Source organism: Pteropus alecto, unplaced genomic scaffold (assembly GCF_000325575.1).
Source record: "Pteropus alecto unplaced genomic scaffold, ASM32557v1 scaffold105, whole genome shotgun sequence".
Classification (NCBI taxonomy): domain Eukaryota; kingdom Metazoa; phylum Chordata; class Mammalia; order Chiroptera; family Pteropodidae; genus Pteropus; species Pteropus alecto.
In genome coordinates this window covers 6,561,741-6,574,178 of record NW_006436294.1, presented here as the reverse complement: position 1 = coordinate 6,574,178, position 12,438 = coordinate 6,561,741, and positions in this window count along the sequence as shown.

Genomic DNA, 12,438 nt, shown 5'->3' with positions numbered 1-12,438 from the left:
GGCGGAAGCATCTGGATGCTGGCCACAGAGCCCAGGGCTGGACGCTGTGTGGGGGGCCGGTAAAGCCTCCCCAGCCTCCCGCCCGCCCGGGCTCAGTCCCTGAGAAGAAGAGCTCATTCCATGGGACACGAAGGGAAGTTTCCTGCGCTTGGCAAAGCGACATTTTGATGGAACACGTCTCGGCTGGGTGCAGTGAAATGCATCGGCGTTGCTGCCTCCGAGTTTGCTGGCAGATTGCTGTGTCCGCGGTGTTTCCTGTAACTGCGTGTGCTCTCTGCCGCCTCTGCCGCCTCTGCCGCCTCTGCCGCCTCTGCCGCCTCTGCCGCCTCTGCCGCCTCTGCCGCTGGCGAATCCAGTGCCACTGCTCACAAAAACATGTTTCACCACCTGCCAGTCTGACCTCTGGCCCCGGTGGCAATTTCATGGCCGGGAGGCCCCGAGCTCTGAGCACTGTGCTCTCAGATGCAACAGTTAGTGCCTTGGGGGTGGGGGGTCCCGGAGGCCTGGGGCTGGGGCCACACGGCCTGGCCGATGGGCAGTGGATGGGGGGCTGGGCTTCGCCTGGCATCACAGCAGGGGCGGGCGGTCGGAGGTCTGGGACACTGCCCATCAGGGGCCGACACTGCCGTCCAGTCCCCACCCAAAACCGCAGGGCGTCTCTCTCTGCACGGGGCCCCTGTCATCAGCCGTCCCCGGCTACTGCCCCTGCCTGCTGGATTGTCCATCCATCAGTCCCTTGGTCGAGTGGCCCTCGGCTCACTGGCCTCGCTGGTCCCTCAGCCTCGAGGGGCTGCACATCAAGGCCTGGACTATCTCAGGACCCCAGGGGACCCCAAGGACAGGGTACGGCCCAGAGTGGCAGTGTTCCTGGGAGGGCCCATCGGAGCCCCTCCTGAGAGCCAGACCAGGCCAGGGCTGGCTGCTTCCCGCTTGTGCAGACGGCCTGTGGAGTGGACGGGCGGGGGACAGTGCCCCAGCCTGCACCCGGGCGGGTGGCCTGGCGGGAGCTCCCTGAGGTGAGTGCCCCGGGAGGCAGGAGGCAGCAGGCACAGCGGGAAGGTGGCGTCACATGAGAAGTGCCGGCTCCCAGGTCCTCAGGCCAGCGTCGTCCCCTCTCTGGTGGCTGTGACATGCGGCCAGCGCCCATCACACAGGGCTGGACTGTGGTGTGGAAGCTGCGGGGTTCGTGTTCACTGGAATCCAAGCTGCCGACCTTGGAGAGCCCTGGGGTGGGGAGAGAGAGAGGCGAGAGGGGTCCTCTGCTGTGGGAAGGGCTCGTCCAAGGTCACTGCTGCTGGGTCCTGCTTGCGGCTGTCGTCCCGGACCGACGGGGGCGGAGGCGGGTGGGGGCAGGACTGGCCAGGACATGCCAGGGGCAGCGACCGCTGTCTCCGTGAGTGTGTGGTAAAGCCCCGCCTGGCGGGGGCCACGGAGGCGCATGCGTGGCGACACTCGGCAGCCTTGGCCGATGGCGATGTGGGCACAGGTCGTCTGCTTTATTCTCCTGTTTACCTCCTTCTCCTCAGGGAGACGCTCAGGGACCCTGCGGCAGCCAGAAGGTGGAGAAAAACTCGTCCTTTGATTTGCAAACCACGCGATAGGTTTAAGGGCGATCGAGGGTGAATCCCGCAGGAACCAGCACTTGTCTGTCTGTCTGTCTATCTACCTGTCTATCACATGAGTGGAATCCTACAGGATTTGGTTTTTGTATTTGTGATTGGCTCATTTCACTGAGCAGAACGTCCTCGGGGCTCGCCCGGGTTTTAACGTGTGTCAGGATTCCCTCCTTTTTAAGGCTGACTAATGTTCCATTTCATGGCTGGACCACATTTTGTTTTCCCATTTATCCATCCATCCACCCACCCACTCATCCATCCACCCGTCCATCCACCCCTCTACCCATCCATCCACCCGCCCACCCACCCACACCCCAGCGAATGGGCACCCGTGTTGTTTCTACCTTTCATCTGCTGTGACTAGAGCTTCTGTGAACACAGGTGTGCAAACGACCCACGGTTCTGTGTCCTGCCACGTCGCGCAGCCCAAACGCATGCGACCTCCCCGGAGACCCCGCGTCTCCGGCAAGGTTCTCACTTCCCCTGTGGCTGGACGTCGACCCGCCCCGTGGGCTCCTCAGCGTAAGGGTTTCCGTGGACGTGTTAGTTCAAAAGCTTCGTTTGCATTGCAGGCCGACGCCTGTGACAGCTTCTTCGGCCCACGTCACTGGGCCGGGCCTCCTGACCCGGAGGCTTGGCGCCTGCAGTGCCCACTTGCGGCTTAGAAGGGGAGCTGCCGGCCTCCCCGCTCCGGTGGCCTGTGGAGCGCACCGGGCACGGAGCAGCGATTAGTCTGCGTGAACGTGACAGGCAGAAGGGCACCTTGGTGCTGTTTCCATTTTAATTCCTTTCATTCTTCGGTGGGGTCACTGACTTATCTCCGCGTGCGCCTGGCATTTGTCATTCCTATTTCGTGGAGTGTCTTTTCATGTATTTTGCTCATTTTTTTAGCACGTGGCCGCGCGTTTTCCTCCTCAGTGTGTAAGAGCCTCCCATGCGCTGAGAAGCTCGTGTGACGGCCGCCGAGTGACCCGCCCCGCGTTCGCCATGCAGGGCTTGGCTCGGAGTCTGACGTGTGGGATGCGACTTGTCTTATCAGACCGTTGGCCTCCTGCTTCCCTCTTTGCCTGCGGAAAGCCTCGTTCACGCTGGATACGGCTCCATCCACGTGCCCTCCTGGTTCATTCGAGAATTCAAAGGGAACCTGGGCTGGGAAGAGACACCCAGCCGGTCACCCTTCCTGGCTCCAGCGGCTGGCGCCTCGCGTGACATCCGGGGCTGCGGCTACAGTATCCTGTCCCCAAGTCCCTATACTCCAAAAGCTTCATCGATGCTCAGGCCATTTCCTGCCAGGGGCCTCGCCCAAGTTCTTCCCTCAGGAAGCCTGCTTGGCCCTCCTGGACGCTGACCCCCTCACAGACCGTCCCCGTCCCCAGGGCCAGTGCTGGGCCTGTCGCAGCTGCTACAGTTGAATGTCAACGGAACCCGCATCTTAGGCGCTGACCTGTCGTTGCTGGGTTGGCTGGTGCCCCTGAACCAAGGTCCCCATACCCGTCACTGGGCCTAGCACACAGTAGGTGCTCATACCTGTCACTGGGCCTAGCACACAGTAGGTGCTCACACGGAGCTCAGGCCACACTCGCGCCTGCTGAGGGTTCGGAAGCTCTGCTGACAGCCTGATGTTCTTTACTGCTGTATCGGGGTCGCAGTCCTACCAGACATGCCCCTGGGTGGGGCGCAGGGGTCACTGGCCCCGCCTCACTCTGGGCCCGGCTGACGTGGGAGGAGGGGAGATGCTCAAACCACTTCCTCTCAGGGTGACCTAATTCGCCCTGGGGCCACGGCCTCGCTCTCAGAGTCCAGCATCAGGAGGGCAGAGCGGGTGTCCCTTTGCCAACCCCACCCGCTCCTTCTCCAGGGACTGCTCGCAGCCTAAGGCTGGAAGGACAGCCACCCTCGCCCCGGGGTGCTTCCTGAACCTGGGCCTGACTCCAGCCTGCACCCGGACCGCCCCTGGCCCCTGCCCACCGAGCAGCCTCAGCCTGCAGCCCAGGGACCCTCGGCACCCAGCCCAGTCAGTGGGGGCTCCTCAGGGCCTGGCCAGTGCTCTTGTGAACCCCCAGGGCAGAGCCTGGACGCATCAGGGGCTCCTGGCTGCTCCCCTCGGCCCTCCCCGGACCCATCCTGTCTCAGTTCCTGGGCGACCCAGACGCTGTCTTCACTCTGGCCGTTCCCAGCTCCGCTGGCCTTTCTGTCCAAGTTCCAGTTGCCCCCTCTCCCTGCCTCTTCACACTCCTATGAAAGAGAGGCCGTCGGTCACTCACGGGTCAGTGCTCCCAGGTCAGGGGTCTGCCAGTAGCGGCTGGCACCAGGCCACACACACGCGACCCTCCCGGGCTGTCCTTGGCGGCGGGGCGGGGGCTGTGGCTGGCTCCCCGGGAGGCCTGCCGAGGGAAGGCAGCGGGATTCACTGTCAGGGTGAACGGCACCTTCAGATGTGTCGTCACAGAGCAACTCAGGCTCCCGGAGCCTCTTCGGATGGTCATTTCCATTCCCTCTTCTGGAAATGAGGGGGCGAGACGGGGAGACGCAGCTCCCCGAGAGTGACTGTGTTCTCCACGGCCCGGGAGGCTGTTCCAGCCACGGAGAGGCACCCCGTGCCTGTCCCCCCAGTCCCCGCCCCGGAAATACTGGTGGAAAGCATTATCTCTCCTGATGAGCAGGGAACATTAACCGTCCTGTTTGCCAGAAACACGATTTGGATAAAAGTATGAAGTGGAGGTAAACCGGCGAGTTTTGCTTTACCTTGTTTTCCAGACTCAGGCCTAACATTTTCGAGCGAGAGCTACAGGCCTCTGCATCCATGCACATGTGTGCACGCACAGTATCTACATGCAATATTTCTCCTGTTCCGGGGAGTTTTAATGAATTAATTCAGAAAATCCCATAAAAGAGCTCTGTAAAATTTACATATAAATTAAACATCATACATAAATTAAATATTTCTACAACTCCTGGCAATATAGAAACAAACGCAAACGCTTATAAGACTTGGGTAAATCTTTGGTAAATAAGATTAATTTTGCTGGTTTAATTAAAATTAAATTGTCTTCTGAGATATCAGCATTAACGTGAGCATACTGGTCTAGTCTACTCGCGTTTACGAGTCAAAACAAAGTAATGTTATCTCTACTTGATGTTCAGCATCATGAAAATCATGAACGCAACCTAAGCACAGGGGCGCAGGTAAAGATGCCGTAAAAACCAGTCGCATGACGCCCGATGCTTCACGGCCTTCGCGCCCATGCGTTAACTTTCAAAGTTTTGGCTTCGTGATACTCGCCAAAAAACGCTTCCTAAAACAACAGCTCACGGGAAAGAAACGCGAGACGGTGCCAGCTGTACGTGACGCTGTAGTGTGTCTGTCTGAGTCATGCCCGCTCCTTCCTCTGTCGGGCCCGCTTGCTGCGAAGCATAGTTTTACACAGTTGTGGTTTCCAGTTTTCGTGCGGGATAGAGAGAGGCCGAATACGTCTGCGCGTGTTAACAAACGGGCTCCTTTGCCACATGGAAACCCGTGCCGAAAAGAAGTGTTTGCCTCGTGGAATTATGGGGCGGTCGATTCGTGAGTAGGGTGGCCTCCCAGGGACGGTCGAGTGACAGTGGTCTCTCTCTCTCAGCTTCCTCTGTGAAAGCAGGGTTAACACTGGTGAAAGTTTTATAATCGAGAAATGTAAGCGAAGCCTCTAAAGTAATAAGGGAAGTAACTTCGTGTGCGAACTATGTGAGGAAGGTCGGATGTGGTTTTGATAACGGCAAAGAGAGTAATTTTGCCCAAACGTAGGATGATTGGAATTTCCAGAAAGAGGATAAAAGCAGGCCAGAACCTGACCGGCATGAACGCTGCAGATTTGCAGAAGAGAAATCTTCATGGCGATGCAATTATCTGCATACGTCCAATAAGAATCTTTCTTCCTTGTAATAAGACATCTCTGGTTATACAACCAGGGCTCTGACTGGAACGTCGTATTTGCAAGCGATGACCCAACCGTTTGAAGAACGAAAGACCCTCTGTGGGGTGGACGCTTGCGAGGCCCTCTCGAAAATCTACCTGGTGCCAGCCTTCCTTACAGGTGAGTGTGGCCTGGTGCCAACCGCTACCGGCAGACCCCTGACCTGGGAGCACTGACCCATGAGTGACCGACGGCCTCTCTTTCCTGACAGGCCTAAGAATCTGAGGACACCTGGGGACACTGGCCCGTCCTAGGCTGGTCCTCAAGAGCCCAGACGGAGCGACAGGAATCCGGGGGCCGGTCTGGCCAGAGTCCCCACCCCTGATACCTGGTCAAACTCCTCGCCCCCCACCCGAGGGGGGTCTGATACCGGGGCTGACTTCAGCAAGAACCCTGAGGTGGACCCCCCTGTAACTGCTGTCCAGCTCTGGTTCTGTCGGACTTGGGGAGCTGTGTTGGGCTGGGGAGGGGCCAGGCCCAGGCGGGGAGCCGTGGGCAGGCCGCTTTCGCTGCCACTGCCTCGGGAGGCCCCCTGGTCTGGGGGTCCTCCCTGCCCCCCCGCGGCCAGGCACCGCCTGCAGACGGATCGACCAAGGCCTGCCCCCAGGGCGAGAGCCTCGGGCTGAGCTGCCTGAGCCACTTGTCCGCAGCCACTCAGCAGGTCAACGCTGAGACAGCCCATCTGCCCATTCTTCCCGGCCTTCCTGATAAATGTCACTCTGGGGAAAGCCCAGGCAGGGGGGCGGGGTGAGCATGTCACTTAGCAGTGGGGCTTTCACGGGCTTATTCAGATCTGCAGGCGTGGGAATGGGGCTTGAAGGACTCCTGCTGTGTTCATTGCCCACAAGACAGGTTCTGAGTGATGCAAATGACCCTCTCCCATCCCCCATCCCTGACTCTGCCTCCCGTGCAGATTAGGGAGAAGAGTTTACAGTTGTGGGTCTGTTTTCACCTCGAAGGTTCCATTGCGGCAAGCAGACTGTGCACATTCCCCCGAGCACGTGCACACGCCCGTATGCACAAGCGTGGACACACACACACACACACACATGAGCACAAGGCCACACGAGCACAAGGCTATTGACCCGAGCACATGTGCGTGTTACCAGCGAACGTGCGCACACACGCCTGCAGGCCGGCACGCACACGAGCACAGCAGCGATGCACACGCAAACACGCGGGCGGACGAACCCGCTCCCGGGCGCCGGCTCCCACGGGCGTCGGGCGGGGTGTGTCCCCGTGCCGCGAGGAGCAAGTGGCCGTGAGCACGCTGCAGACAAAGACGCTCTCCACATCAGGTCCCAGGGGGTAAAAGTCAAACTTAGAGACGTCCATAAAGACACTGCTAAGAGCTCAGTTAAAACATCGATTTCTGTGGTTGTCAGAGCTGAGTGAATAAATCCCAGACGGCAGTTAATACCGAGTCTGCTCACAAACGGGGCGAGGGGGAGCCCCAAGCGTTTACAGCTGTCTTTAAAGGGGAGCGAGGAGGCAAGTGTCCGGGGCTCCCTCGGGAAGCCCTGAGGGCTCCCGGTCCATCCGATGACTCATTTGCAGGAAAGATGTTGCTTTCCGTGCCTGGGAAACCGGCCGGCGTCAGGAGAGGGCCCTCGAGACCACCCAGGTTCAGGGGGCCACTATCTTTTCTCTCAGCCAGCTCGGGGTGGCTTCCATGCGTGACTGGCTTTGATCGCCCACTGCTTGGGCTAAATAGTGTCTCCTCAAGTTCCTAGGGTTGAGTCCTAACCCCCGGGGACCCCAGAAAGGACTGTTTTTGCAGAGGGACTTCACAGAGGTGATCAAGGTACAACAGGTCGTGTGGAGGGGCCCTGATCCCATGTGACTGGTGTCCTTTTAAGAAGGGGGGATCGGGACACACTCACGGGGAGAGGACCACGTGAGGACACGGGGAGGAGACGGCCAAGGGGAGAGGCTGCAGGGCCAGCCACCTGCCGCTGCCTGCATCTCGGACTCCAGCCTCCAGCGTTGGTGGCAGTGGGTTCTGCCGCCTCAGCCGCCCGCCCGTGGTGCAGGACACTCCCGTACCAAGCAAGCCCCCAGCTGTGTCCCCGCTCGACTCCGAACCCGGCCTCACCCTGACCTCCAAACACTGGTCCTTGACGGAAGCCTGACGCTGGTCATGGCTGAGCTCCTGCCCCAGCCCCACGTGGCCACGACACAGGACGCTCTAAAGAGATTTACACGGGAAGAAATGAATTCTGTCCGTTCGCCGATTCCGGTGGTCTTTGTTTTGTCTTTGTTTCTGAAAGATATCTTTGCTGGGTCGAGAAATTTTGGTAGCGCGTTTTTAACTTCAGTGCTTTAAAGGTGCCGATCCGTGAGCTTCTCGAATGCGTGATATTCAACGAAAAGCCGACCGTGTTCCTTATCTCTGCTCTTTTATATGAAATGTGGCTTCTTTGTCTCTGCTGGGTTTTCTCTCCGTCGCTGGGTTCGATGATGATGTGTCGTGGTGCATGCTTCTTCATGGTTTTTTGTGCTTGGAATTCTTTAAACGTCTCGAACCTGTGGGTTTATAGTTTCCATCGAATTTCGAAAACTTTGAGCCATGGTTTTTTAAAACACTTTGTTTTCCTGTTTTCTCTCACTCTCTCTCCAGCCCCGTCTCTGTCGCTCTCCTCTCTCCTGTTTAGATACGTGTATTCGGCTGATGTCATGGTCTCTGGCTCCCCAAGGCTCTGCTCATGTTTTAACTCTGTATTTCACTTTGGGTGGCCTCTACTGTTATGCCTTCAAGGACACCGATCATTTCTTCTGGGGTGTTTCATCTGTCACCAACCCCATTCAGTGACTTGTCTCAAAAGTGCTGGTTTTCAGCTCTGGGAATTTGGTTTGGGTAACGGTCTTGTGCCACCTCCTGTCCAGCCCCGTAAGAGCTGCCCCGTGCCCGGCCGGGGTTGGCGCTCCTTCCGGAGGAAGCTGAGACGGGGCGTGAGCGGCTCTGGCTTGGTTCCAGCAGGACCCCTCCGACTGCGTGCTCTGAGCAATGTCGGGGTGACGGGAGGATCTGGGAACTGGTCCGGGGCCTGTCACAGGACCCCAGGCGAGATGCAGCAGTGGAGACGGTGAGACACACTCCGACTCTCACTTCTGGGCTGAGGGGACAGTGGGGTGAGGGAGAGACGAAGGGGTCGGGCAGGGCGCCAGGTTGGGCCTGAGTATCGGGAAGACAGACAGACGGCCAAGGCTGCTCCTTGCAAACTAGCATCTGGTTGTTCACGAGCAGATGCCAGGTAGAAGTGGCAAGGTCCCCAGGCAGCACCTGGCTGATGGCCTTGGCGAGGTGGGGACAGAACCTCAGGACCCAGGCTCTCCCAGCGGCTCACTCCTGGCTCCCAGGTGACTGCCGGTTCGAAGCAGTGTCACGGCCGGGCTTCCTCGCCGCCGCCCAGACCCCGCCGTCCGGTCTGCCCGGGGCTGTCTTCAGCCTGGCGTCCACCCTCTTCCCTTGAACCTGAGCTCAGCCGCCTCGTCTGGCTTCTTTGGACCCCACGTCCCTCCGTTACACACACGGCTGCTCCCGCCTCGGTCTGCAGCTCGCCGACCCGCTTCTGTTCTGGCCCCTGCCATTGTAAATCCCCAGCTCAGGGTCCGGACCTCCAAGCCCCTGATCGTCTACAGCTCCGCTGACAGGGTCAAGTACACTTTATCTTCTGGGCTCTCTCCTCGGTCATCGTGATCATGGATAACAAGAGCCGCCAGGTATCGAACACCGACCGCGTGCCAGGAAGCGCCCTCAGCGCCTAGTCTTCACGGCAAGAGCTCTTGGGACCCCTCTCCCAAGGCCGCGGACACCGAGGCCCAGAGGGCCACAGAGCGGAAGGCGGGCAGTGGGAGTGGGAGCGGCCACGTCTGCGGCTGGCGCCCCCGCCCCTTTCGTGGTGCCTGGCTCACCGCGCCACCTGCCAGCTGAGCAGACGGTGCCTGCCTGTGACAGACGGCGGAGCTGGTGCGCTGGCTCAGGTTTCCCAGAGCCCGACGGGTGGCTGAGGGCTTCGGCCTTGGTCCTGTCGCTTCTTCGAGCAGGCAGCAGCGCGGCCACCATGCCTCGATTCCTGTCACTCTTGTTGGCTCCGGCTCTGGCCTGCCGGCTGGGCCATGGCCCAGATGCTTCTGGAGACAGAGCGCTGAAGGAATAATTGTCATGTCAAGCCCCAGGCCTCTGACAGCCGACAGAAGTCGCGCCCAGAGAGGCTTCTGTCAGACGCCGCTGTTCATTTTCTCGCGGTGGCGGCGAGAGCAAGGTCCGCAGCGCCGGCAGCCCGGGGCCCAGGGCCTTCAGGACCGCCGCGCGGAGCGGGGGCAGCGTGCGCCTTGTGGGTCAGACGAGGGGTCGGCACCTTGGTGTGGTTCAGGCCACTGTCAGCGTGCGAGTGGGCGGTCAGGCGGGGCGGGGGGGCCGGGCCTGGGTCTGCAGGCAGCAGGCACGGTCCGGTCCCTGCGCATTTCTCCACGCCACCCTCACGCCTTACACCACATTTCTCCCTAGGGACTGTCCTGCCACGGGGACCTCTGCAGGGACCACCTTCACCCCTCAGCCCGGGCTCAGGTGCCGCTCTCGAGGGGCTTCCTGCCGACGGCTCGTCCCGGGAGTCTGTGCTCTGGGTCCTCCCTGGAGCCTGGTCCTGCGGTCAGCACAGCCCCCGAGGCGGTGACCTGTCTGGGACCCTCCCCGCTGGGTCCAAGCACCCCGAGTACAGGAGCAGCCTCGCACCCCGGCGTATGCACATGAGCTTTGCAGCTTTACCTCTCAGCTCCCCGCCGTGTGGGCCTCCCACCTCATCTCCAGAGTGAGGGACGCCCCCCCGCCCCGTGCTCCCTGGGGTCCCAGTCCCTGGGCCCAACCCACCTGCCCACACCCCGGCTGGCCCACCTAGTTCCACCTCCCCTCCCCCAGTGGGTGCAGGGCCCAGCAGCGGAGGGAGGTTGGTGTCGGAGGCCTGGGGAAGACATACCTGAGGTGCCAGGAAGGACCTGGGTGCACAGGTGTGGCAGGCTCAGTCCTGATGTGTGCACAGGTGGGGCGGGCTCAGTGTGCTCACAGCCGTGCGCACACCTGGGCTTGTCAGATTCGGCTTAGAGCTGTGGGATCGGGTTGGATCCTCCCCGCAGGCCTGGGCCTCGTCTGAGCCGGCCCTGCAGGCGTATAGCAGGGGGTGGCCAAGGGCTCAGGGACAGGAAGGGACAAGGACGACTCAGACGTTTACAGCCAGGGAACCTGGGTGAACGGGACCTCGTCCAGGGAGACAGGCATCCCAGGAGGGAGCAGGGGTCCCCAGACGTGGGAGCTACCGAGCTCCCTCGTGGACTGGGGCTGAGATGCCAAGGGCCACCTGTGGCCAGGTGTGGGAGGCAGGTGGTTCTGCTGACGGAACGAGTGAGTGCGTGAGAGACGGACGCGTGCGCTCCGGGTGTGCGCGCGTATTTGGCACTCACAGGGAAATGTCATTGAGGTACAGTGTTTGGGGCCATCGTGGTGCAGAAAGTAGCTGAAGCCAGAAAGTGTGCCCTTCAGTGTAAGGCATGGAGTGAGACTGATCTGCACAAACACACGATGCACAAACATGCCCATTTGCACACACTTACACAAACACGCTGGACCCATGCGCACACGATGCACGTACACACGGGCGTGCACATGCATAAGCACACGTGTATAGATAGACGAGCATACCAGTGCACGTAGGCATAGGTGCACATTTACACAGATGCTTGCATGAGTACACACTCACACGCGCACACACGTGCATAAGCACACACACACACATGGCCCGCGCCACCGTGGACTCCTGGGAAGGCACAGTGGCTTCGCCCTTCGTCCTGGGTCCTTACCCGCCAGCCCAGCCTGCAAAGGCGTGTTCTGGCCGATGCCTCAACGCCAGTCCCTGGTTCCGTCCTCGCCGACCTCGTCACAGTGCAGCTGCCAACCGTAACTTTCCCTTTTGCTTTGAATTGGGGCAGCTGCTGGTGGCAGCTCTGTCTTCTGTGCTGGACGCCGGGGGCCACCGCGGCGAGCCCTGGGCTGGCCCTGAGTGAGGGGTGAGGGTCACGTTGCGAGGCTCCCTCTGCTCAGCAGACGTGATGTTCCTGGTCAGAGATGCCAGGACCTGGCCCATCATGTGTGTCCCCAACCAGCCACACGTGTCACGGCCTCTGTCATCGTTCTTGGTGGCTCCTGGGGACTGGAGCAAGGCCCTCCTATGTCCCAGTGCCATGTGAACCCACAGACACCTCTCCCTCGTGGGGCGTGCAGCCCCACTGCCGAAATTCTCTCCTTCGGGTCAAAGGGTCATGCCACCCCTTACTTAAATGACAGGTGGCTCGATCATCTCGTTGGCTTTCGGCAAACCCCGGAGCAGGGCTGTCCGCCCACATGGTCTGGAGGGGAGGGAAAAGGTACCCCCAGGCCAGGACCGGCCCGCCTGGCAGCCACCTACCGGAGCTAGAATGAGGACTCCAGACAGGGCCAGAGGTGGGCCCAGGGCATGTTTCAGGCAGGTCAGACGGAGCCGGGTCCCCTCGGCCACCTCCCTGAGAAAGGACCGCGAGGGGCAGCTGGGGAGAGGTGGCCGCCTCTCCGCAGTGACCAGTGCTCAGCAGGTGCCTGACAAGGCGGGCGGTCCGGGCCGCACAGAGCTCAGCAGGCGGGCGGGGGACAGAGCACCGGAGAGGGGTGGTCACCAGGGACTCGGCGTTTCGCAGAGGTGAGCGGCAGCTCATTGCAGCAGGGCTTTCCCGCCAGACTTTTCGTCCCGAGGAACGGCAGAGACGGCGGAAGCGAGTTTCGAACACGAGCGGGAAAGGGTGAGGTGGGGTTCGAGGGGCGGGGTTTAAGGGGTTAAAGGGTG